Here is a 24,387-nt window from a genome sequence, read left to right as displayed (position 1 = left end):
TAATGTTTTCAGAGCGTTTTGCAAACAAACTTTTGTTAGCTGGGAAAATACAACTCATTTTAATAGGGCGGCAATTTTTTTATTTTCAAAATTTGACTTTTTATTCACAATAACATCTAAATAAACAACCAACAGTGATAAACAACCAACAGAGGCTTTTCTCAGCAAATATCGATACTGCATGTGTGATAGATTTTTTTAGATGTGTTCAATCTGCAAATCATATACATTTTTGCATGCATATGCAATAAAAGCTGCATTTTTTCCACACATAACACCAACATTATTAAACTCATCTTTACTCAAATCGTGAGGTTTTGACATCTGTAACCGAGTCGAGACATTGTTTTCAACCCGTGAGGACAAATTAAATCTCAACATTCCCAGACATTTACAGCAACAGTCCAACTGGTCACTCCAATGATTGTTTTTGATTTTGTTTCTTTGGCTCGCCCTAAATATGTTTTCCCTGCTGCCTTTGGAGCATAATGACCTGTCTTCCAAGAATAATGTTTCCAGATGTGGTTGCAAGGTTCAGAAGATTCCAAACACACTATTTCAGAATTGGAATGTGCTTTCTTTCCATGCCGGGATTTTCAGATGTGTGCATTTCGTACCGGAGAGAAAGGGATGCGTACGCGCACAAACTCGTCCCTAATAACTACTCTCGGCCGTGTTACCGATTAGAGATGCAAGGGAATCTTGCTTCTTCTAGGCCTTTCTTCCGTTCCTTTCTACTTTTGTCCACAGACCTTTCTCAATCTTGTTAACCGTGGCAGCTAACTGGTTTTGCGAGGAACACTCCGGAGCTCCGTGATGGGTTTCCGACAGCTGTCGCTGGTGTTCTACTTTAAATGCTCAAGGGGCTGTAGAACTGAGACTTATATGAAACCAGAGGCTTAGACCCGAAGGACAATATTGGATGATGTTTTCAACTTCATATTAATAAGCAATGCAAAATCGGTTCAATGAAGGTTATTATAAACATCACAAAATAAAAATTTCTCCTCAGTGTTTTGACATGATAAGAATGTGTCAACCCTTGTGCTACTGGAAACTAACTCCAAACTTTGTGTGTTTTAAAGCTTAAGTGTTTATTTTTTGGGGGGGAATTAATTTTTTTGGATAAAACACATTCTTCTTTCTCAGCATAACATACAAAACCACAAGTAATGCTTGTGGATGTTGAACTCCGCTGAAACATCTCGGAGGTGCAAGGTGTGCTTGACTCTCGACTCTAAACCAGCAAAGAGGTTTCAGGAAAACATGTTCTCTCATCTGAGTGATTAAATCGTATCTTGAACCATAGCCCTGTTCTTCTCCTCCATTTTCTCTTTCACTGGCTTTCGACCAGCCTGTGATTTTCCCGAAATAACAGACATTGACCCGATGTCCTTATAATTAGAACTTGCAGGAGTCCTTGTGCAAAGATGCTCCTCCACTCTGCACTGGCCTGTACCAGTGCCCTCAGATTTCAGACGGCTTCACTGCGGACCCTAAAAATAAACAAACCCACGAGGGTCCTTCTTTACAGCTTCACTACGCCTGAAAAGCAGAGCTGGGCGGTTCCATGCCTGTGCCTTTTAAACCAGTTTAAACTCAGCTGTGTCTAGGAAAATGCGTTTGACAGATCGAGAAACAGAAACTAGTGAAAGTGATAGTGTGAAACGCAGTGCACAGTACACAGGAGGTCTGGCATGGTGGTTTGGGCGAATGACAGCGCATGATGTGCTTTGTGGTGTGTGTCCTCTGTGCTGCCGAGTGGAGCATTTCTGAAAGAACAAAGCTGCTTACACTGCTACGCTGACAGAAACACTCAACTCACCTGTGGCTAGCTCAACACTCAAACTTGACCAAAAATGTATCCAAAATCACTTTTTACTACAATTTGGCTAATGCAGTAAACTTCCAGATGATGTTATTACTCAGAGGTTAAAATTTGCTAGCAGAATTAAAAACAGGCACAAATGAGGATTGGTAGCACGCACATTGATAACATTGTTATGCAGGATTAAGTAAAAAATAAGTTTAAAATTCCACTCTAGTTTTCAATTTAATAAGCACTTTGACATGTATAGTGGCAAACACAGCTCAGAAATAGTGTCACCCAACAGCAATGTTAAAGACTGACACCGTGTCACCGGACGCGCAGCATCCAGTGTGGACAAAATTTTAAATGATAATGGGTTCTAATGCGTTCTATTGTCTTTTGTCGCGTCGCATCGCGAAGTGCCGCGTCCGGTGTAGACACAGTGTGAGAGAATGCAAAGATGCATGAAAATTATATATTCATTTATGAACTGATCCTAAAATACACGTGGAAACATTAGTATTGTGTCGTTGCATGAATATGAACTTGCTTTCTTTGCAGTATTCAAGATCTGCAAATGTTGCATCTTTTTGTTATTTTGACCAGTTCGTCCTTTTTCAATTTTCTGCAAATAAAAACACATGTTAGCATTTTAAATTTGGGAGAAATGTTGTCACTAGTTCACATAATGAAACAAAAAAGACAAATTTCCTAAAACGTACTTAGAAATAGTAAATTCAGAAAAACTAAAAATCATATTGGTGGTCTCTTATTTTTTCTGCTGTATATTTGAATATTATTATTATTTTCATTTTATATATTTTGTTTATATTAGCTTTTATATTTGATAGATTTGATATATTTCGTTTTAGATGCTGTATGTTATGTAAGTACTCGGAGCTTCTGAAACCACAATAAATTCCACAAAAATGTGTGTGTGCCCTTGGTAAATAAAACTCTTTTTGATTGTAATTTAGCAAGAGAAAACAGCAAATAAGATAGATTTACATATCACAGCTTAGACAAATTTGGTCTTAAAATAATGTATAATTACAGCAATTATAATTTATAATAATTTAGCAAGAGAAAACAGCAAATAAAATAGATTTACATATCACAGCTTAGACAAATTTGGTCTTAAAATAATGTATAATTACAGCAATTATAATTTATAATAATTTAGCAAGAGAAAACAGCAAATAAAATAGATTTACATATCACAGCTTAGACAAATTTGGTCTTAAAATAATGTATAATTACAGCAATTATAATTTATAATAATTTAGCAAGAGAAAACAGCAAATAAGATAGATTTACATATCACAGCTTAGACAAATTTGGTCTTAAAATAATATGATAAGAAGCACAATTTAACACACCTTGATCTTGATTTAATATCATTACTCTAAAAAAAAATACAATTTCTGTGAGTTTTTTCCTTCTATGGTCATTTTATATAAGACAACTAAAAAGACAAAAAATTGCAATGTGATTTAAAATCTTCAAAAACTTTAAGTACTTTGCAATAAAAAATTATGCATCCACACTCAATCATCAAACATTTTACTAAGAGATATTATAATTTGTTTTAGATTGATCTATTCTACTACACAAACAGCAAACAAGCGCAGATACTACCAGACTGCAGAATCATTACCAACTCTCATTTACTATTATTGCAGAAGCACTTGTCATCCATTTACTTTATGCTAATCTCTACACCAAATCCAAACAGCACAACCCGTGTTTACGTTCAGCTCTCCATTTAGTGAATGTACAGATGAACTATGTAACGACTTTTACGTGATGACACCAATCAACAAAACCTGCGGTTTGACAGCTTTGCCTTCCACCAGTAATCATTGGCAATGAACTGTTAAAAGCCCATTTCAGAGCATACAAACACACATGCACAGAAACACACACACAATCTCATACACAAGTGTGTTGTGTTTTGTCAGAGTCATGCATGCAGTACATTTTCTTTGGACCTCTGACACTAAAACATGACTTAATGGTTCAATACACTTCAGCTCTGTTGGGTATAAATCATCACTCTCTATGACGAATCCTGTTATTCCCAACACACACACACATGTCTGATTTACTATCTCCGTGGGGACAGTCCATAGGCGTAATGTTTTTTATACTGTACAAACTGTATATTTGATCCCCTAACCCTACCACTAAACCTAAAGATCGTAGAAAACATTTTGCATTTTTATATTTAAAAAAATATTGTTCTGTACAATTTATACGCTTTTTTGCCCATGGGGACCTCAAATTTGGTGACACGAGTCCCCATGTGTTGGTGTGCATTCAGGTTTAGGTCCCCACTGGGATATAATAACATGTCCACACACACACACACACACACACACACACACACACACACACACACACAGACAAAAGTGTACACTCACTAATGGAGCTCTTAATGTTTCGCTCTCGGTGGGATTCAATGATAATAATGGACATTTAGAGGACTTTTCATAGTGTTGATCCACAGCCAATTGTTACCGTGCTGGACTTTGGTCGTGCGATCTAAAAGCTCTCTTGAAATTTTTATCTTAAAAGGTTAGATATCGAGTTATAGTAAATATCTTTAGTTACATAAGGGTGTAAGAAGCATCCGAAATTAGAAAAACGGCTCCGCTTTGTTCTCAACAGTTATTCACAGATGAAAGATTTATATTTGCCATACCGGATGCTCTCGCATGTAATGGTCTTGTAAGAAGACAAGTGTTGTTATTCTTGATCAGTATTGATTTTTGCTCACAAAACAATCTTGACTACAGTAATAGAAGTAAATGGTACTTGAGTCATTAAAAGGGAAGTCTTTCTGGCACTCAACAAGCACCAAGTGTAGGAATGAAACAATTGTTAAAACATTGAGTATAGGGATTAAAAATGAACATGGGTTGTACAGCTAAATTGATGTGATTTTGAAGTTTAATGAGAAATGTTTCCGCTTATATTGAAATACTGATTTTGATTCCAGACTTGGCAAATCGAAGCACATTTTGTGATATTATTGCAATATCTTCTTAAACTCTGGTGGAAGCATGTGATTTCAGAAGCTGTTTTTTTTTCTTAATATCAAACGGAAAAGACTGAATTTGCTCTCCATTTAATTTCGCCACCTATGAGAAACAACTGAAATAAAAAAGATCTCATTACAGAGATTTCATTTGTGATACTTCTTTCGTATAGGGGATGTAGATCTATAGACTCGTCTCCAAAATTGGTTGGAGATACCAACTTGAGGTAATGACAAACTAATAGTCTTATTCAGTGATAAGCGTGAGTATAAAGTTTGATATTATCCCATTGGATGCAGCAGGAATAACAAAATACCACAAAAGCGCATCAACTTGAAATTGGTGCTCGACCAAAAACAAATCATATCGAAAAAACATCTTAAAGGGGTGCTGCAACGGTGTGTCATGCATTCTGACTTCTATGTTAAACGTGCAGTCTTCTCATGCTTAACATGGACAACTTGTCAAAAAACGAGTAAAACGAGCGTATTACGTAATATTTCTGTGCTCGATACACTCCCCCAGCGATCGTACACGTTTCAGAAAGTTTTTTTCGAACATATAAAACTGTTTCGTAACTATTTTTCTTAGTCCCTTATTGGACAATTCTCTCGGAAAAGCACGCGGCACGCCCACGTGGCAGCAAGGAGAGCAGAAGGAGGAGCATGCGCAGACGTCACTTTCACTTGTGTGCAGGAGAGAGAGAGCGAGAGAGAGCATACGTTCGCGAAGTTCAAGTGTTTGTTTGTTCACTGCATTTGGGTGATGAATGTTATATAAATGAAGGATATAACGCTGGATTTGGAGATCGTTTGAAACTGATAGATGGAGCCGTCCCAGCGCTAAAAGATGCCAGACATGACCCGCATGCGGTGAGTGAAACTGATGTTTGTGTTTTGTTGGCAATGGGTGCGCACGTGCTTTAGTTCAGCCTACCCCTCCCCCCGCACGCGCCGTATGCTTTCGGAAATAATTGTACAGCTGTATCTATCTTTTATAAATGTGATCAAACTAAATACTTTTCGAAGATACGAAGTATGCAATACTACTCTATAGGTACTCAAGATTAATATGAGATTGGCCACGCGTGTTAGGGCCGCTTTAAAAAAAGTCAGCACACCAAAGCTTAAAAAATATCAACATTTTTTTATAGACTTTCAAAACGTTTCACATTTTGTGAAAGTCTACTAAAAATAGTTGATATTTATGTTATGTACTTTGTGAGCTTTGGTCTGCCAACTGTTCATACAGTATATTTTGTGGTGCAGCTGGAATAAACAATAAACAAGTTTAGCTCAGTGAGTTCTCTCTAAACGGTCCCAGGAGAACACTTGCGTCTTTCGTCTATTTATTGGATATACAGACACTTCCACAGGTATTAAAATAATGACCATGTTTTGTTAACAAAATTCATGAGACTGGAGGGGTTGCCTGTTATTCGCTACATGAGCTGCAATATAAACAAACACACTCACAAATGTATCATCAGGAGGCCTGTTTACAGACTCCACCAGATGTTTTTAATTAGGCTTAATAAATGAGGAGGATATTCATTTTTCATCATACTTCTACTGAGTAAGGGAAAATCTGTTTGGGGGCAGTAAAAATGAAATTATTAAATGGAAAATATTGCAAAACAACGCTGATGTCAAAAAACAAGCATTACTTGTTGCTCACTTTCTAGATGCTGGAAAGCTTTAGTGGGCTCTTGTGAAGACCAAGTCGCATTGAATGATTTAAATGGACAAACTAAAACTAACATTTTTTGATCCATTTTTTCCCCAAAAATCATCAGTGTTCTATTATATATTATCACGTTGTTATTGTTTTAGTTAGCTGTATTTTTTTGTTATTATTACTTAATCAACACAACCCAACTGCAGTTTAATTGATATTAATTTATTTTAAGATTATTTTTTTAAATAGTTAAAAACAGAGTTAAATCTTTAAATATATAACAAAAGCATATCCTTTACTTGACGCATGTCAAATTTCCAAATATTCATATTCTCTTTCTTCACATTAATTGTATATGCACAGATTCTCAGCCTTGCACAATCATATGAGTAATAAGCTCTAAATTGGTTTCACAAATATATATTTTTTAAGTGTGATGTTCTTAATGGAAAGTAATTATAGCTCTGAATGCTAACTGCATATCTATGATTCATAATCATGCCTCATCAGTGCCAACAGTCTATCATTTCTCTATGCGCCTCTCCTACACAGTTAGGAGGAATGCACCTTTTTCTTTCTAAAATGTCAAGAGACGTTACTAACTCGCTTCTTTTTACCAACAAGAGCAGAGAATTTCCACTTTCCCACTGAATTTGTTTCAATCTCATCATTTATGCAAAAGCTAAAGTCAAAATGTTGTGTGGGTGCATACTGTAGCTTTAGATATTGGTCCATTCTTCTTTATCTCAACCCATACATTTATGAATATGTTTTGTTCACACAAACACAAAGGAAGCACTGTTGTGTTTTGTTTGCACTGTTTGTTTATGTACATAGGGGTCAGACAAACATTTTTGGCATGATGTTTTGAGCATCCTGTGCAATTATCAATGTTTTTGAAGCATTCCGTTTCTTTCATGAACTGCCCCAAATCTTACAACATCCCCTGACACTCACCATCACTTTCCCCTCACTTTCTTTCACTGGCCATCATCATTATAGACTAATAATAATCTTTCACAGAACAATTAACTTCTATCCCGTCCTTGTATGAGACCACGGGGAGTATCATCCCCAATAAATCTACTTGAGAACTAATTAAAGCCCTTTTAAATATGACTGGGTCTTGACACAATAATTCATAAACGATCACGGAATGAAGTCGACACTGCGTACATCAAAGAACACCTACCACCTGCGAGCAGAGGAGAATGAGTTTACGCTTGTGCGACAGGAAGTTAGCATTTAGCTTACGGAAGAGGTCTAACGGGGTCATGGTGGCATTACAGCAAACCAATGTGTTGATTTAGGTCAAAGGCACAAGCACCCCCCAAACAGCGACAAGAGGAACTATGTTTGGTGAAAGTGTAAGAAACCAAACCGAATCTAGTATTTGTCTTCCGCTCCAGACAACACCCTTCTTTCGGTATTACTAACCGGACGTCGGTCTGTGATTTACACGAATATGACAGACACTGACAAAGAGACAACGTGAGAGATGGGACAGATGAGGAGACATTTAGGTAAATGCTGTGTTTTAGGTGACTACAGGGTGAAAATAAAATAAACGAAAAGGGTAGGAAGAAGGGTTTTTTTCTACGTTTTTAATTGGGGATTTCCAGTTCAGCCACAGACTGATAAAACACTGGTGACCTCTGTGTGCGCAAGAACCAGATTGTCTTGATTGTATAAAAGTGCAGAATGCTGGCTAACCTTTTTGTGTCAGCTTCATCATAAAGGTTACCCCAAAACATTCTCTTAAATTGAACAATGGCGGTACCCATTGACTTGCACTGGTTTTGTGTGCATACGATAGAAGTGAACGAGTACCGCCGTTGCTCGGTTTCTAACATTCTTCAAAATATCTTCATTCGTGTTCCGCAGAAGAAAGAAAGTCATACAGGTTTGCCAAGAGGATGAGTAAATGAGGACAAAATTTTCATTTTAGGGTGAACTGTCCCTTTAACAGAAAAGCATTTCTTTTGTCTATCACTGATCTGAGAACACTTTCACATTTATGATAACCTGAGATAAGATCTAACTGGTTTAAACCACGGAGATAACATGCGTGGTGATGAAGTCAATTAGATTGTCATATCGAATGCAAAACTGTTTGATGCAGGCATCCCATAATGCCCCAAGAAGACTTGACCCGAGTTCTTGTGTGCCGAATACACAATTTGATGTTGTCGGAGCTCATTTCAGTCATACTTTAAGTATCAGATTCAAGTAAACCCGACTGTATAGTTTCACAACTGGCGGCCGCAGAAGACGTAATAAGGATATTTTACGTAAATGAGATCCACTTTATGACCTCAGTGCAGATTAAAATCACACATCTTGCAAATTTTTAATATTTATTTAAACAGATCGGAGAATATTTTAATTTGGCTTCTATGTGGAATGTATGCACAACATTTGGCAATGGACTATTTACTCATCAAAGATTTACAATAAAGAAAATCGAAAAAGGAAAAAAACGAAACGAATCATTTTGTAATCGGATCATGACTCCCTGAATTCACGACGTGCCCAAAGATTCACGTAGTCATAAAATACACAATTTCAAGTGTAAAGATTTGGCAGTGCAGTGTTAAGTTCAAGGCACAAACGTGAAGCTGTGTCTCTGTTCATTAAGCCGGACTCAATCTCCAAATGGATCCAAGTGGCTCTTGCCCAAGCAGAAATCAATAGTATTGTCTGCCTTCGCGTCACCCCAAGGGAGAGAAAAACCTATGCATCATCCCTTTCTCGCTCTCTTTCCTGGAGTACGCTGAGAGGTTGTTAATTATTCATGACTGGATCTGCCAGCTGTGTGCGTGAGTGTGACTTATTCTTAATGGAAAATGTATAGGGGGCATGGCATTACTTGAGTTATTGTACAGCCGGGGTAGGCAGAAGCCGGGATCCCATCATCATCCATCTCTGACGGCCGCCGCCACCGCCGCCGCCCGATGATCTGCATGTTGCAGACATATTGCGCAGGTCAACAGAACAAAGACAACAAAGCGATATCACAGGTAGACCATAACACCGACCACAAGACCTTGTTAACACCCTGTGATCCGTCTCGGGTGATCTGATCACAAGTGACCGTGGATAAACAAATATGTAAATGGGTTTCAAAGTGCTTTGTGATTGGATTAGGCAAACCACAGTGGGAGAAAGTGAAAAATGCTGTATGAAGTAGCCACAGGACATACATTAGAGATGCTAGCACGTGCAGCGATCTACCTAACCTGAGCCGCTGTGAACAGGGCTAAAGTAATCATCCTTTGTCTATAACTAATAAATTCTCTTTGTTCACTGAGGTAGGCACAGGCCGAAACCCTTACTGAATGAATCAACACTAAACACACACATGAGATTAGCCCAATAGAAAAAAATGAGTGGGGAAAAAATCGCCCTGACCTCTGCTTTGGATTGACAACGTGTTTTCTATAAAACAGCTATTATATAAAAAAATGTAGATTGCACCATTGGACAAATCATATGAGACCTATAACTTTAGTGAGCTGTAAATTGTTTTCCATACATTTTAAGAGCATTATGCCAAAAAGAGAAATTATACAGCATGCCCAGATCACATGCTAGTTATATTAGATTAAGTATATGCATACATCTACTGTAAAATGAAAGTATTCGTGGTGTTGGTACAACCCAACCCCGTTTTTGTGAAATGTCTATACAAAAATAAAAATGTTGGTATCGGTTATTAGAATTACATGCAGTCGAAATATTATTGTACTTAAGATCTATATAATAAAACAAATCTGAAACTATATGGTTGTATTTGTTAACATTGGTTAATAACAATAAACAACACTTCTAGAGAATTTATTAATATTGTTTCAAGTTAATTTCAGCATTTACCAATACATTTTTACAATCAAATGTTGTTAGTTAATTAGTTAATGAATGAACTAACATGAACAAAGATTAATACATGCTGAAAAACTATATTGCTCATTGTTAGTTCATGTATTTGTAATGTTAACAAATATAACCTTTTTGTGAAGTGTGACTTAATTTTTACATTTCAAATGTCCTTCTGCTTACCTTTAAATCACTGTATGGTCTTGCTCCTATTTATCTCACTGACCTATCTCTCCCTACATCCCCTTGCGATCGCTTCGATCATCTGAAGGTAAATTGCTTTGTGTGCCAAGATTTCGCTTGTCATCTCAGGGAGGCAGATCTTTCTCTGTAACGGCTCCTAAACTTTGGAACTCAAAGCCCAAAGAACAATTTCCACACTGCATGAATTTAAGACTAACTGACTATCTGTTTAACCCATAAGTGAGGTCATAATCCGTTTTCTTCTTAAACTGTGGTTACTTGTGCTTGATGTTAGCAATGCTACTGCGATAACGGTTATCGCACATGTATGATTTGTGTTCTCTGCAATGACTGCTAGCACTGCTGATGTGGTATGCAATTGCAATTGCGCATGTAGTAACTGAGCACCTGTGTAATTTGTCTGTATGATTGTCTATATGTCTCTTGCCACTCTCATTGTAAAGCGTCCTTGAGTTTGGGAAAGGTGCTATATAAATGAAACATATTGTCATTATTATTACATGTCAACATTTGAATGTTTAATTCTTTTTATTCCAAATTAACATTTTAATACCAAACACACATCAAACATAAATACATGAAAACATACATAATAATATCATACTACTACTCTTGTCATAAATGTCTTCACAACAGCAAACACGAGCATCGTCGAAAACCACGTTACCTCTGAATGATGTCACAGCAAAACCATGCCAGTGCAAGGGATGATGGTATGGTTTGAAATTCCAATGATCAATAAAAACGTTCCGAGAAAATAAGCAATATTCATGTTGTTTTAAATGCACGTCACCTATCTTTGAACTCAGACCACTGCAGAGCACAATGACACAAGTGTGCTGGCATCCAGGGGACCGATGGCTTGTGAGTGTGCGGGGGGATGGGGTCACACATGCCAGAGTATTTTGAGTTGAGGATGATTAAATGTAGCTCACATGAATCATGACTTCCCACATTGCAGGTCACCAAGCAGCATGAGTCATGAACAAGTCTTATATGGTAACAGACAGGGCTGGACGGGGCACAAACAGACCTTACAAGCTATATAAGTGAGGACCTCAAATACACACAATGGTTTGCATGATAAGATATGGTTTAGATTTGCAGTTCACTACACACTATACATTATTTAACATTTAACTATTCATTATTTAACGATAATCACAAGTAATGATAAAACAATTTGAATGTCTGACTGTATTTATTTTCTATTTATAATACACTATATTTTCCAAAACGAATGTACCACAACCTGCTCAAGAGTAAAGGTACAGTAGGTGCCTTCTGACATATGCAAATAATGAACTATTAAAATATTCCTGTATGACACTGGCTGTCTTTAGGATTGACAACCGTATTTACTAACAGGAACAGGTGCGACTCTCGAATTGTTGTGCTCTTCAAGAAGCAGCTCAAATATCTCTCAGTATCAAAGAATAACTAATGTTAACCTTCTCTTCTATTCTTGTGATATCTGTGAATAACACCTGTAACCATAGTGACACTGACTAAAGTAAATATCAAAGAAAGCAACTTCCATAACACTGAAAAATGTTATGACATTATTGCATTTTATATCATTTAGTTTGTGCATCTGTTAAATTCTAATAAACCATGACCTAACGCTTTTTTGAGTGTAGACCACAGCATTTGAGTCACAAAACAGACTGGAACAGATCCAGTACATAGTCAACGTCTGCAAATAAAACCTTCAGATGACACAGCTCAACTCTGAGTTATAGGAACACCACATATTAAAATAAATATAAAAAAAACAATTCAACACATATATGAGTCAAGCACATATCGCTGCTGATCTCCATATATATGTTTTATTTTTAGCCATAAATCATTATTATTAGTCATTCTTTATGTTTGTCACTGGGTTTTGCAAACATTTAACCAATAAAAAAGTAGTGCTTATCAACTTCGACAACACTGTATTTAATCATTTAAAAAGTACAGTGTTTTTTCCATTTCCTGAAAAACAGCGAATTTGGACATCCGAGGTTTCGGAAGGACAGCAATGATATGTAGCACAGGCCGACTATTGCACTGTATCAAATATGTGTCAGCTGTTGTTCCGTTCACTTGGCACCGGTTTACCCATCTGACTCAAATTGTCGTGAACATTAAAATAAGTTTGAATACATCACACATATGGATCTGACTTCTTCCAAAGCCACTTGATGATGGTGCATGTTATCGAATGCTGTTTTCCCATTCTTGTTTCTTGTCAAATTGTATGTGTTCTGCAGTGTGAACCGAAGAAAAAACTGTGTTGTTCTTACAAGTGGGCATTCCACGTGCCCATATATAGCCTTGTCTGAGTATAGACAGACAGGTTAGGATCACGTCCTTTAGGCAGAGAAAAAAAATGGTTTTCATATGTCTAAAACACAAAGAGAATCAAAACATCCTGTAACAATACTCCACGAGCACCTCCAGCAAATTCTTTCAAGTTTTAAGACATGTGCGCACACACACGCACACGCACAGACATACAGAGTCAGTAAGCTTTAGCCATTTAATCCTTAAAACCAGCCCAATGGAGGTTTTTACCCTATACTTCACAGTTCTGGCATATGTTGACTCGACGCAACACAATATTTAGACAGTGTGCTCAATAAAGTCATTGTTTGTTTCAAAATAATGCCTATTGTTGAATCAACAAACCCAGATTAGTGGTTAGATCCTTTATAAGACCGGTAACTATTTTTGATGAAATACACATGAAGTTGTCAGGATTTTATTTTGTGCAAAACAAACTTCAACCCAACAGAGGAAATTTCGATTGATGGAAAATCTCCCCATAGGAAAGAACTGACACTTATGGCCACCCACATCCGCACTTTCACAACATGCGTGTGCAACAAACCGTAGGTTATGATTATAAAAATATCCTTGATAACCCAGAGGAAATTTCTTTTATTCAGAGGTTGATTTATCAAAGCTCAGGAGACTTAAAGCAGTCCATAAAGAAAACTAAAACTAAATTGAGACAAAGACCATTGTTGGCATACAGTTAGAGTATAGTGCTGATCATTCGTAAGACTATAAATAAAAACACACACTTTGCTCATGATTTTTTTTTGTATTGAGATCAGACTTTTGACTACAGACAAGCCAAAATATTTTTCTGAAACTTTACAGAAGTCACGTGTGAGATCTCAGTTTGGATCACACTGAAGTCACAACAATGAATGTTTAATTGATGTAGTAGCTACTTCCTGTTCTGAAAACGAAATAAAAAAAATGCTGCATTCATTCACAGCTCTATTCGTTCAAAAGGGAACTCTGGGTTTGTGTGAGGTTTTTCTACTACAGTACGAATACAGTATACTGCTTATACTTGAGGAACACACAGAATGTGGGCTCTACTGCTTGTGTCCAGAGTGCTTTAGACAGGTTACATGGCAGAAATAGCGTACACACGTAACACACGCACGTTTCCCAAACAACACGTGCTGTTCACCATTCATGGGTCCAAGCTCAATGAGAGACGAGACAAATATAGCAAAAGAGAAAAAAAAGACATGAATAATTTCTTCAAAAAAGACACAGACGACTAACCTTAAAGGAAAAGTGCACCCAAAAATTTAACATTTATGTCATTTATTCACCCTCATGTCAACTGTGTGTGACAAAAGGAGATATTTTGAAAAATGTCTCAGTGGTTCTGTGTCTATATTATGGAAGTCAATGGGGGAAAACAATGTTGTTTGGTTACCAACGTACTTCAATATATCTTTTGTGTTCTGCAAAAGAAAGAAACTCATACCGGTTTAAAATGACAAGAGGTTGAGTAAATCATGAAAGAATTGTAATTTTCGGGTGAACTATCCCCTTTATAGAATGATTATTTAGCATATTAGGAAATTTGTATGTTCCTCTCAAGTAAGGCATAAGGTCATAACCTTCATTTCCCCCCTCTTTAGCCCTGAATAATCTTTAGTTTGGCAGTGTGCATGCAAGTGCATGTATCTTCCCTCAGATAAATCATAGTTGTAAAGGTTATGATCCCAAGTGTGCGCAAAAGACTATTGCTGCGGGTTTGGGATTAAACACATTTGAAGCTGACTCAGAACGAGAGGACAAAATCTCTCTCTCTCTCTCTCTCTCTCTCTCTCTCTCTCTCTGACACACACATAGAGGGGAAATATTCAGATCAGTCTAAACCTGTAAAGTGTGTAACTGATGTCAGTCTGTGGGAGGTTCCTGCCTACTTGTTGCTGGTGACAAGGTTTCCTTCAGCGATCTGACATTTGGGATGTTGGATATTTGATGTTGACTTATTCAAATATAAACCGTGTTTCCACAAAACCTAGGATTTCAGTTTCAGAATGTCTTTGATTCAGATTCTGGTGTCTTTGTAAGAGGCCCAAAAATGGAACCACCAAGCAGCCTACACACACAGACACAAGCACACACAGCCTTCTTACAGTCTGTTTTACATCAATAAAGATATAGCATTTGTTCTCATTATGCTGCAGAACGTCCCTAGCCGATGTAAAGTCACCGGAAGATCAATACAATTCTTGCAGAATATTGATTTCATCTTGATTAAAATACTGAATCTTAAAGGGGTCATACGATATGACACGGCTAAATAGAATATTATCGTTAGTTTTAGATGTAATGCAAAGTGTATACATGATTTAAGATTCAAAAACGCTGTATTTTCCACATACCGTGCATGTTTGTATCTCCTCTTTGCACCGCCTCTCTGAAACGTGCAGATTTTTAACAAAGCTCATCGCTCTGAAAAGCGAGGTGTGCTATGATTGGCCAGTTAACCAGTGCGTAGGGATTGGTCGAATACTGCAAGCGTGTGACGGAAATGTAACGCCTCTTTCCATATTTGGAACATCAGATTCCAAAGCAATTGTACTGACAGGTACGCCCACCTTACTTGCGTGTATATTTGGGCGGTCTTAGTCAAATCATACCATAGATTTGTGGGGGCAACTTATAACACACCAAAGACACAGAAAAACACGTATTCACACCTTTACCATACCCTGTAGCCAGGCAGAACAATACAGATCCAAATACTAATACTGATACATGATCCAGAAATGAGGACTGGTCAAATCTGAAGATCGACACATTATCGTCAACACTGTAAAAAGATTTCAGAAGATGACTTAAAAGAAAGAGGCGAATTTATAGGAAAAATCATTCATAAAGCACTTATGATATTAGCTGTGATTATACACATTTACCCACAATAGAGCTAACGTCATAATAAAATGATTCTGCGGGTGAGAGGAAGAGTCAGACTAGGGTTTGTCATTCAGTGGCAGGTGCAGTTGCAGTACAGAGTGAATTAAACTCAATCTGGTACAGTCTTTTCTGAGTCAATTGTTATGACTCAATACTACAGTAGGACAAGTAAAAATAAGACCCTTATTTGAAGCCACATTTTCCACTGTAGTGAGACGCTTTAAAAAAAGAACCAGCTGTTGTTTGAGTGAATGTAATCTTTTGTAATCAGAAATGAAAGAAAGAGAGAGAGAAAGAGAGAGAGAGAGAGAGAGAGAGAGAGAGAGAGAGAGAGAAAGAAGAAGAGAGAAAGAGTAGAGAGGATGAGAGAGACGGAGAGAGTTTAGGAGAGAGAGAGAGAGAGAGAGAGAGAGAGAGAAAGAAAGAAAGAAGAATAGAAGAGAGAGAGAGAGAGAGAGAGGAGAGGAGAGAAGAGAGAGTAGAGAGAGAGAGAGGAGAGGGAGAGAGGAGAGTAGAGAAGAGAGAGAGAGAGAGAGAGAGAGAGAGAGAGAGAGAGAGAGAGAGAGAGAGAGAAGACTCTTCACACAACTACACATAAAATACAAAAATAAGTAAAATAAAGAAAGGAAAATTATACAAAATCGCCTTCATTACAATGAATCATCTTAAACGCTAACAAATCTTTCGTAGTAATCCATGAATAATGTAATATGAACCAATATACATTTTGATTTATGTTAAAATGAAAAGTTTTGGAGAAAATCTTTTTAAAAGTATAAATAGTGGTTCTAATCTAAAACATTGCATTAGTACAAAAGCAACATTCAGAACTAACTTCTGGATTTAGAACAGAAGACTTAACAGCAATGATACCATGAACAAAGCAAGAAAAAGATATAAACCCTGTACTAACTGAATGCCCATCACTATTCTGTACCCAATATAGTAACAGCTCTTGCTAACATCGCCTTGTTGTGAAAACGCACATGGAAGCGGTTTCTATTTGTAGGCCGGCAACACAGCAGTTCTGAAGACTCAATTGGACTGAGGCTGCCCAGTCCAGCCTGACTTGGCTGATCTGGTTCTGGAACAGTTCTTTAAAAGACAAAGCGTGCCGCAAACCACGGATGCGGTTTAACATCATTACTCGTTTTGGGCCGTCTGTGGTGTTTCTGTTCCCACACGCTGGACGCTAGCCTTCAATGCAGTTCTGCGTGCATCCCGAGGTTGCGAGCGAGAGAGGCTTATGTATCCGGCAGCGCCTGACCGAGGTCAGCCTCCCACAGGCCGCAAATGACTCCCACTCGCCCCGGGCAGACGAGCCCCCGCCTAGACCGGTGGAGAACATCTACGTTTGTTTGTTTATGAGGCAGCGCGCTAAGTCCTGCTCTGCGTAAGCGACTATTTATAGCCACTTTAATCCTTCAATGGATTTGTAATGGCTCAGACTGAAGAGATGAAAAAGCATAAAAAATAACGCAGGTTGAAAAATGAGAAAAATAAAAACATGATCGCAAAGTTTTTTCATCTGATCTTTCATTATATTCTTGGCATTTTTAGAAGGAGGTATTTTCCACAGTCATGTCTGGATTATTAAATGTGTAATATTTAGATTTATAGTCATATTATCTAACATATAACTACTTCAGGGATGATTACTATGTACAGGAACATGGTAAGCCACACTGAAAGGGATTTTGTCTGCTGTAGAGAACGGAGAATAAAATAAATCATTTATCCGTCTGTGTGGCATCCTGTCTGTCCACCTCGCATTACCCCGTCTGACTCGGCAGATACACACGACTGTTGAGCTGGCAAATCTGCTCTCTTCTTTATTAAACAGGGATGTGAATTCCCTTTCTAGACATCAGCGGGGTTATTCCCAGATGAAGGAATGGAAGAAAAATGCACCTTAACTCTCAAATGAAACATTGACTGCAAGAGAACACACTTTCCTACACGAGATGAAGATTCCAGACTGCTGTGGCTGCTGTGTTAAAAATACACAACCTGCTGAATTTTTGTCGGCAAGAGGGGAGAAATCTCCTCAAATTAGACTTTTGCCAAAATGAAGATCAGGAAAAACTGCTTAACTTAATGAAGAGATTGTGCAGAGTGTCGGTACACGATCCGGGATGCCTGCACGATCCGTCCGCGCATGCACATAATGACGTAGAAGAAAACGCACATCCGCAAATGATAATTCTGTTTTGCGACGATTTACGACACTGCGCGATCTGTTCCACGCTTGCGCACCTATGTACCGCGACTTACACTACTGACCACCTCTGGTCTCATGTCACTTGTGTGTGCAAACTATGCGTTCTTTCAAGTCATTTCCATTGTCATTTTGAAATACTCTGTAACGTTTTCCCAGACTTGTTTGTAGTTCTTTCTTCATGTAAGTGCAGATAGTCTAGGCAGAAATGCATATTATGTTCCTTTTCAATCCTCTGTAGCAACGTTGTGACATCACTGCACTACACTTGAGCACTCTTCACAGGAAGTGCTACAGGAAGTCTCTGCTAATAGATTATTTTTGTGTTGGCTATTTAATGTTCACATGTTGGTGTTAAACACGTGGCGTTTTAAAAAAAAGTGCTTTATAAATAAACCTTGACTTGATGTGTGCAATATATGGCCTAAACGAATGATTTAGATAAGATTTAGCTTAATTCAGCCACAAAAATGCTGTGACAAAAAATCGAAATAAAACTTTAGAGTTTAGCCTTTTTTAGTACCAACACTTTCTGCTTTTTTGTCATCTGATCAACCAACTTAAGGTATCAACTTCTTTTACAAAAATATTGAGAGAGGTCACGGCTCTTTTTAGCACGTTTTTTAATATTCAGCCAAACTAGTCCATTTCCCAAACATTTTTGTTAATCAAATTTTTGTTTTGTAATGACAAACTGATATGTTATCACTAACATATATTTCGTCTACAAAACTACGGGATTCTTTTCATGCCAATAAAAACAAAGTACAAACTTCTAACAACCGCATTCAGATTGCTCCCTAAAATCTGCTCCACGGAGTTCGCATTCAACTTCCTGGTCAGGGAGCAATCAATCCAAATATAGCCAATGAGAGTGACGTGCCCTTAAGTCCCGCCCACTCGTGAGGTTTGTGCCAAAAAGTTGAACGTAAACTAGAGGAGTGTAAAGGAAAAGCAGCGAATTCATAAACCATGATTTGCAAAAAGGAAACTTAGAAACGTGTTTCTTTGAACTGAGTTTATCGTTTTAATTATCAGTGTTTTTTTTCTTTCTTAAAAGTTTGCGTTCATTTCAATTGGCACAAAGATAGTCCCATACAAATATCAGACATAAATGTCCACTTTCAGATCAAAAGGTTTGTGACCATAAACTGTATGAATTATATGAAATAACATTCTGTAATCATACTTAGCCATCACACTGACCGGCTGCATATCATTATATAACAGAGATTACAGAGAGCTATTTGGAAAGCAATCTACGAATACAGTACATTTCCCAGCCAGTCTACATAACACAGCTAATAAAATCCTTTCACAGCTCTCTCTCCTTTCCCAGCTTATGTGTGTGGTCATTCACAGCTGTGTCACTCTCTCCGCTCAATATGTTTGCTTTCACAGACCTCTTCTGCACTCCGGCCATTGATTCTTTTTGTATGTGTGCAGCAGCAACATGACTGATGTCTCCCGTGTGATGGAGGAAAAGATACATTAACAGTAATAAGAAGCATGCGGATAAAACAAAATGGTAATCTCTTAATTCTGTTACATTACTACTGTGAATTTTGTATATACTGTATGTGTTCATGTTAATATTAATTGAACAAGAATGTTCAATGTGGACCAACTCAGCACTGAATGAATCACCATGCATCAAGCTGCGCTTCTAATACTGTAATCACGGAGGCCGATAAAAGTCTTTTCACAGCCCTCCACCTGCCAGCGGTCTTGAGCGATGAGTCACCAGGCATGCATCACCTCACTGAGAGTGACTCAGTTACAGCAAACTCGCAGGTCATTCGAGGAGAGCGCTGACGCATGGCTAGTGCTCAAAAACACCTGTGTATAACACAGACCTAAACTCACCCTCCCTTTCATAACAGCCTCAATAATAGACCCACAGGAACCTACCAAACTAAAGGCCTGTTTATATAAAGAACAGTAACCAGAACAATAACTTTTAGCGTCGATATCATTATGCTCTGCAGTTTCACATTTTAAATGCACAGGCCCTTTAAATGAAATGGATATTGATTGGCTGTTAATGTTTTATCATTCATCGGCTGCAAAATTCATTCTTCTGTATAGTTATTTTTAAAAGTATCTTTAGATTTATAGTTATCGTCCTTGGTGTGAACGGGCTTTAAGTCATTGAAATTCCTGTTTACACAGGTGCTCACAAAATCACTTCAATTGTGATTGTGTTGTTTGTGGTGCAAGTTTAGCGACGGCCTGTCGCAACAAGTGAGATTCCGTGCTGATTTATTCAAGGTATATACTGAAGAAGAATAAGATGTTTGACAGGTTAAAACAGCAAAGCAAAATTAAGCATAAAGTATAGACGGTTTCATCTTAACAACATAAACAAATGGTACTGCGCATGCGCACTTTTGTGACCCCAACAGAACTTCCAGTACACATTCACAAACAACAGGGTGCCTGTAGATTATTTCTCATAACAATCAAATGAAACCGAGGAGAAGCGTTACTTGGCTAATCTTGTCTTTCCAATATTTTGAATTTAGACTACGATACCAAGCTCAACCGCTAGATGTCAATGTGCCATACGATTTGTTTAAATGCGACCAAATACAGGACCCACTCAACAAATTGTTTATTTAATAAAATGAATATACAACAAAATTCAACAAATCTTTTATTTAATACAATCATTATATAGTAAAATAACAATACAAATTAATATTAACATAAATAAAATATAAATAGTTATTAGACACTAGCCAAACACAAACCGGAAGTTAACTGGGGATCAGGGGCGCGCACGTACGATGAAACGGTCTATATACATGCATGTTTATAGTTGTTGTGATAAGGTACACTTGTGGTGTACTTGTGTGAAACTTCACTTAAAGGGATAGTTCACCCAAAAACAAAAAATTCTGTCGTCATTTACTCGCCCTCTTGTCGTTTCAAACCTGTATCACTTTCTTTCTTCTGCAGAACACAAAAGAAGATATTTTAAAGAATGTTGGTAACTGAACCACGGCGGTACCCATTGACTTGCATTGGTTTTTTATCTATAACAACAGAAGTGAATGGGTAGGACCATTGTTCGGTTACCAATATTCTTCAAAATATTTTGAGATATAATGAGAGAATTTTCATTTTTGGGTAAACTATCACTTGAAATTCCCTTAAAGCATGAAATAATGGCTTAGAATAAATGAATTGTCAAAAAAATAATTTGTTTGCAAAGCAGCTAGATTTTATATTTTGTTTTCTGCGATGAATTTCATACATTTTATGTGTGTGACTAAATATTTTTTAGGGCCACTGTACATTTAAAGCAATTTTTAAAGCATCTATAATAACTAAAACATAAAGTGTGCGGTCTCTGCACCCACACGGATAAATGATGAAAGCAGACACTTTTCAAGTCTGTAATGCATAAAAAAATGCAGTTTTCTGTACTTTGCACGAAAACCTCAAACTAACACCCAAGGGGAAAAGTCTACAGAACTCTTTTCACAAATGTATATGTGGAGAATTCCCCTCATCTTTTCCTCTTGAGGAGGTGCTGTCCCCTTTAAGACAAGAAAATGACAGGTCGCGCAGTGCACAAAATGGGAAGAGTCTGAGGAAAGAACGTGTGCGAGACATAGCAAGGGGTCTAAAAGATAATTGGGACCACAGCTTTCGATCAAAGCGCCTCATAAACTCCATGCACACCCACCGCACGAGGGGGCAGATACAGTCTGTCGTAAACACGCTCATGTGCGCATGGGAAAACGCTGCATAGAAATAATGCACAAGCACGCAGGCCCTCGTGTACAACACAAGCGCATGCATGCAACGCACTGTTATACGGAGCAGACGTGGCTGGGAAGGAGGTGTAAAAACTTGATGCAAAAAACCTTGTTACAGACGTAACAGATTCAGAAATCGATGGAGTGATTCATGAATTCCTTTTGTTTTTAAGACATATAATAGACCAAAGTCTCTCACCCTAGACGCACACTCTCACTTAAACACATACGCACTCCGCAGAACACAAAGAATGTTCTGAAATGTGTGCTACTTCCTCTGAGTCATAATTTTTTCAGTGGGTGCCAAAGATGACTCAGACTAGAATGTTCCACAAGCCTAATAGTACAGTCTCGCAGAAACGCCTGAATGACTTCCAAATACACCAGTCAAATTCTGTCCACGTTTTGGTAAACAAACCACTTTTGTGCTACTATATTTTACTGAATAAATAAACACTGCATGTCATATACTAGAAGTGTCTACCCAGGTGTGTCCTAACCTCAAGTAACCCAGTTTTGCAGCTAATGCAAACTATTGTTTTGAACACTAGCATGCACTAAATTACATCATTTTTACCCCCGCTGTGATGTGCACACTGATTTCAACGCCATCTGTGAGAACTTAAATTCTGTTTGAGAAATGAATTTGCTTTGCAGACAAAAGATGTAAAGTGTATTGTTGTAAATGTTAAAGTGATGAGTATTCAATTGAGGCTTGGCAAACATCAAAAGGAAGTCCAATTATCGCATTACAGAAATTTGGGCATAAGTGATGAGACGGGTGTGGCAGAGAGGGGTCCCGCTCATTATGTATTCAAATATTCTCCCTAGATGGCTCTAGTCATGCAAGCCCTTTCTGTAATGAAGGGGGATATTAATCATTGCATGGATTGTCCGGACAGCTGTGTGTAAATATGCCTAGTCTTCAGCCTCAGTCTTACACAAGCATGTGATATGATCGCATTCGGTTTGGGTGAAGTAGGGTGCGAGGAAAACCTTCCCGGTGGAAAGACTGGGATCACATGGATGATATCTGGCTCTCCATTGCGACTGTGTGTGTTAGTAGCTGTGTAAAACCTGTGCTAACTAGTATGCTTTTCCTCAAGGGGAACGCTATTTACTCATAACTGGCAACTATTTATCACTGTCTAAAGTAAAATTGGTCTTTATGCAACTTGGCATTATCGTATAAAGATCCAACATTCTTTAGTTTGTGGAATTGATGCGCTAAAAATTAATTTCCTTATGCTTTTTTATGCGTGAATCTTTCGATTTGACCATTCAATGGTTGTTAAAGTTTTCTTAAAGTTTTTGCTACAGTGTAAAAAAACTGAATTTTTACATAATTTTACTACTTTATTTTACAGAATTTTCACATATTTTTAAAATACTGTAAAAAAAAATGTATTACAGAAATAAACTGTAAATTTACAAGTTATATTTAAAATAATATTCATTATTTTTTACCAAAATGTTATTTTCCATAATTATCTGGCGTCCAAGAAAAACATTACAGTTTTTTCCAGTGTAGGGCTATAAATGTTTTTCCAGCGTTTTCTAGTTTTTTGTTTTCCAGTAAGTTTTTGCTGCAGCAATTTTATGGCTGACAAATTTCACCAAAAATGTATTTCACAAAGACCACGATCAAAGTGCGCACATCCAACAGGCCAAAAGCTCAAAACAATAAAAATTGCAAACAGAAAGATCAAAGTTGACACAGTGAAGCTCCTCCGAAGGTAGAAAATAATTATAATTTATGTTCTCACCACAGGTGACGTTTCGAGCCTAAAAGCTCTTCACCGGAGCTGTGGTGTGCCAACTTTGATCTTCCTGTTACCAAAATGTTTTTTATTTAACAATTAAAAAAATGTTCTCATCTTTTGTTATAGCCTTCTTTCTCCCCTTTAGCATTTTTATAACTAATAAAAGCTTTGAATTTTATAATACAATCACATTTGACAGACGCTTTTATTGAAAGTGACTTACAGTGCATTCAATGTATACATTTTATCTGTATGTTGAATAGATCACAATGCTTGCACAATGTCAAAAAGCACAATTTCTTTTCATTTATTTAAAAAATGCTAATAAAATGTAATTTCAATTTCTATTTAAAGTTGCACTGGCCCTTATTCTTTAAATGTTTAGTTTATATCTATGTCAATATTTGTTGTTTCGTTTGTTTTCTCTTACCAATAACACAGATTAGAGCTGGTACGTTACTGACTGCTTCACTGACTGATCTGATCTAGCTGTCACTCCCATCCTGATAAAGTGCTAAAAATATCAAGATTTAACAATTTTGTCCCACACAGGATTCGCCTGTGGGTGCTCCTACAGTTTCTTTGCATAGGCTGGGCCACTCGACTCCATAAGGCGGCGAAAGAAAGGATTAGCGTTTGAAGGCCCGCGACACAAAGCCGGCGAAACGCGAGAGTGCTTCTTCCATCGCGTTTATTGTTGCCATGTGAGCCTCAATGGAATTGAAGTCATTCATCAAACCTCCAGAGCCAGTGCCCATGCGCCAGCGTTTGAAGTGTGGTCAACTCTGCTGCGCTATTCAGCCGT

At 37.5% G+C, this 24,387-nt stretch overlaps 1 protein-coding gene across 2 annotated transcripts in view; it reads right to left on the bottom strand.

Moving 5' to 3' along the window:
* bach2b (BTB and CNC homology 1, basic leucine zipper transcription factor 2b) overlaps positions 1 to 24,387 on the bottom strand; it is an 86,571-nt gene that overhangs the window by 31,187 nt on the left and 30,997 nt on the right. The gene's annotated exons all lie outside the window — the stretch shown is intronic.

The sequence above is a fragment of the Triplophysa rosa genome, linkage group LG15 (assembly GCF_024868665.1).
Source record: "Triplophysa rosa linkage group LG15, Trosa_1v2, whole genome shotgun sequence".
Taxonomy (NCBI): Eukaryota; Metazoa; Chordata; class Actinopteri; order Cypriniformes; family Nemacheilidae; genus Triplophysa; species Triplophysa rosa.
The sequence above is the reverse complement of the archived record's forward strand: the minus strand, read 5'-3'. Positions and strand labels throughout refer to the sequence as shown.